Raw genomic sequence first — 4,123 nt, 5'->3', positions numbered from 1 at the left:
TTTACTAGCCTGACAATTCTTTTATATCTAGGAATCTAGTAATTAATTAGCAGCCATCAAAAATCCCTGAATGTCAAAACATTTTATTTGCCAATCCACTCCAGCTGCCCATTTGATAGGCACTCTTATTAAGATAATTACATTTTACTATCTAAACTTTGTCACTCCAGGACCCAGCAGGCCCATGGAAACTGAGGAGCTCGTTTCAGTGCAGGCAGATTTCAACACTAACTTTGGCCTTCTAAGGGAAAGCACTCCAGACATTTCACAGATGCTGGAGTCCAGTTCTTTAAGGTAATTAACAGGACCTCAGTAAAGGAACCGTAATTTGGGCCTTTATGGGGAAGCTAGTGGATATACATCACAAATATTTTCTAACATTTTCTTCTCCCTAAATCTAGATTTCTTCTTCCTTCTGCCAGGGATGTCCTGGTGTTTGAATCTCATTGAATGTGGTCAACCTTTGTGTATAGTATTTAGTGAATGACTAAAGTGTAACAGCCATCTCCAGCTTCTGGAAATTGCATATTAAAGTCATAATCTTAAGACAATGCTAACATGTAGAAAAATTTGAGTCAATCTCCTTTTGCATCAAGCTTTACCTTCATCCCCAGGAGCATGCTGGAATCTGGTTTTGTTATGGGTCTAGGGTCAAAGAGGAGTACAGAGCATGGGCCTTGTGGAAAATTGATACCTTATTGCAAAGTGAGGTTGTTATGAGACGTTTAAGCAGTGAGAAGTACCTCAGAAAAAAAAGATCAAGCTTCTTTCACTGCTGGCAGAGTTGAAGTTTCTCAGATTCTTCTGATTCCAATTAAAGGTCCCCAATCCAAACTCAGAAACTCACTTTTCAATGTCTTAACTTTAATTTTAAGAAACTCAGTAACACATTTTATTCAACTTGCATTACTATTCCCCAACTGGCATTATTAAATTTAGAGTTTAATTCTTAGCCATGTCTGCCCTGTGGCTATAAGAAATAGGATATTATTTCAGGGCCACAATGGAAACTTTCTGGTACTCTGTGTCTTGAGCTGAGAGTTTTTATGTGAGAACTTATTATTTTTTCAGTATAGCCAGAAGTAGCTGTATGCTGTATCATACTACGAACTTTGTAGTCATCATTTCTACCATAATGACTAAAAGGAACAACAATTTCATCTCCAGAACAACCAACCAACAGATGATAATTTATGTGGTAATGATGTAACTTTATGCCATGGATTTATGATATACTTTTCTCACTGACAAGAAACTCCCCACTATGTTTCAGCTTAAATAAGTGTGTAATCTAATTTCAAAAGCGCAACTTAAATGTTCCTTAAAACTCTTCTAGTAAAAAGAACTATGTTATATTAATGTCAGGAAAATAGAATCTATATTAAATAATTCAATATATGTAGTATAGTACATGGAACTAGTATTAGAGGCACTGAAAGATGAACAAAGGAGAATATCAGGCAACCAGAAGCCACTTACAGAAAGTCACTTAACTGAAGAAAATATTACCAGTTATCATATAATATTACCAGAGACCAGGAACAGTGAACACTAGGGAGGCACTTAAACATGGAGCTAAAGACACCCCTCAGGTCTACCTGTAGGACTAGGGACATGGAGGGAGGAGACATTTCACAGCAAAGCTGAAGCAGGAGCCTGTGCTGGAGCTGTCACTGGAGGGTTGAAAGGTTTTACCATTGCTTTACTCAACTCCATCTCTAGTTTCTCATCAGCACACCTCATTGACTGAACCTAATTGCAATTAGTGGGAAAAGAAGCCTGAGAACTATAATGTACCAGAGTCAGTGCTGTGATGTGCAGGGGAAGGGAAGTGAGTAGATAAGAGCAAACAGGGATACGACTAGCACAATATTTTTATGCATTCATGGCCAAAACAGGTCATATAGTCTAAATAAGAAGTCATGTTTTAATTTGTAACAGTAATACTTAAGCTATTTACCTAATATCAAGAAAATTTTTAAAAAGTGGTAATTTTTTCTCAGGTTATCAACGAGGCTAGATAAAAAGACTCTTCAGCATAAGAAGAATATACATACATTCTACTCTTAGTTTTCTATTTCTACTGTAATACATTAATAGAAATTTAGTAATTATAATGTGCCTTTAATCTTGTGAGGTTTAAACATATTATCTCCATATTAGTATTCTATTACTGCATGACGAATAACCACAAACTCAGAAGCTTAAAACCACATTCACTTATTATCTCACAGTTCTGCAGTTCAACAGTCTGGGCTGGGCTGACTCAACTGGGCTATCTGTTTAGGTTCTCACAGGCTGGTATCTTGGTGCCTGCCAGGTTGGACACTGGAAAATAATTCACTACCAACTTCATTCATTGTTGGCTGAGTTCATTCAAAACTTTTATGCTTTTAGGATGGAGATATCTATTTATTCTCTTTCTAGCTTTAGGCCAGCAGCACCTGTTTTCCTTGGCAGGTGATTCTCTTCACGTTCAAACTATCAAGGGCACGGCAAATCTTTCCTGTCCTTTCAAATCTCTTCCTGTTTTACTACAAGTCACAGAAAAGCAGGCTTTTAAGGGCTCATATGTCCACCGGAACAGTTTGCCTATCTTAATGTTAATTGTTAATATAATACACTGTAACTAAAGGAGTGAGATGTTATCCTATTCACAAATTGTAGGGATTAGGGTGAAACCTCACTGAGGGTCCATTTTAGAAATTCTGCCTGCCACAGTGGCACACCTCCAATAAGGGGCAGTGATGAAAAGCATTTTCATGTCAACATCTGCTTTGAACTTTGAGAGTAACAGCATTGATTACCATTGATGTTGGTAATGTAATTAATATTTTTAAATAATATGGGAGTTCTGTTTGATTATAGCATTTTAAATTAAATCCTGAAATAAACAGTGACATTTGTGAAAATGAGAAAAGTTCTATCGGTTTATAGTAAACAAAATGCTTGCACTTTTTGAATAAAGATATTTTAAAGCAAAATAACACCATAAAAAATGAAATAGGATTATAAAAATGTCTAAGTTCCAAGGTTCCACTAGACTTTCTTAGGTATATTACTTTCTAGATTATTTCCTTTTTCATAAAGAAGGAGCTATTTGAGTGTCATGTAACATTCCACCATCAATTCTCTCAAAGCATGGAATTGTCTTCGTGCATCAGCTGTGCAGCATTTAGATAGCAAGCCAAGAATGTGTCTGTTAATTCAGAGTCTTTCTTAGCGAAAAAACATCATGGACCAGTTTTTAAAATCTAGAAATTGTTAAGAGTATCCTGTGATATTTTTCCAATTATTTTTAAATTATTATTTTCTTCTTTGGAAATAGATTGTGTTGATTTTACAAGGAACTACACATTCTTCAAGGATTGATCAGTCAACTATTAGCTTTGCATTATTTCAAGAAAAGACAATATATAATAATAAACATAGTGTACTTTTTATATTAGATAGGTGCATAAAGCAAACTCTTCATTGTTGAAAAACCCAAGTGATTGCCATTAGCCATGTCAGTTTCATAGCAGGTTACATAAATTATTATTATTTAATTAGCATTCCGACAAGTTGAGGAATTCTTTACCTGCACTCAGATAACATACAGAAAGTGATTTGAAAGCATTTCCTGCCTTAAAAAACATCAGAGCTAATCAAAGAAATCAGCTTCAATTTTATTCTTATCAATTATCTGGGGATCATTAAACCAAATGACAGAGGAAGAAATGTTAATTATAAATGCTGTTTTAAGATATTTGATTTTCCATAACAATAGATTTCTGTAAACAGAATATAAATCAACATTTTTTATTGATATAATATCAATGATACCTTTGCCTCCCTTTCTAAAGAAGTAAAATGGTATAATATATATCATTTAATATCTGAAGCATCATTAAATTCCTATTTGTTTTTGTTTCTAATTCTAATGTAAGCTATAACTAGTTATTTTGAATTATTGATTATCACATTAAAATTTTGATAAGAGAATCTCCATGGCAGAAGCATATATAGATTTACCTAAGAGAAATAACTCTTGTGCTGATAATGCTGTAGAACATCACAGACTAATAAGAATACAGTGTATGGAAATATTTATATATACATATATTTTATTTTTTTATTTTAT

The sequence above is a fragment of the Mandrillus leucophaeus genome, unplaced genomic scaffold, assembly GCF_000951045.1.
Source record: "Mandrillus leucophaeus isolate KB7577 unplaced genomic scaffold, Mleu.le_1.0 Scaffold369, whole genome shotgun sequence".
Taxonomy (NCBI): domain Eukaryota; kingdom Metazoa; phylum Chordata; class Mammalia; order Primates; family Cercopithecidae; genus Mandrillus; species Mandrillus leucophaeus.
This window is presented reverse-complemented; position numbering follows the sequence as displayed.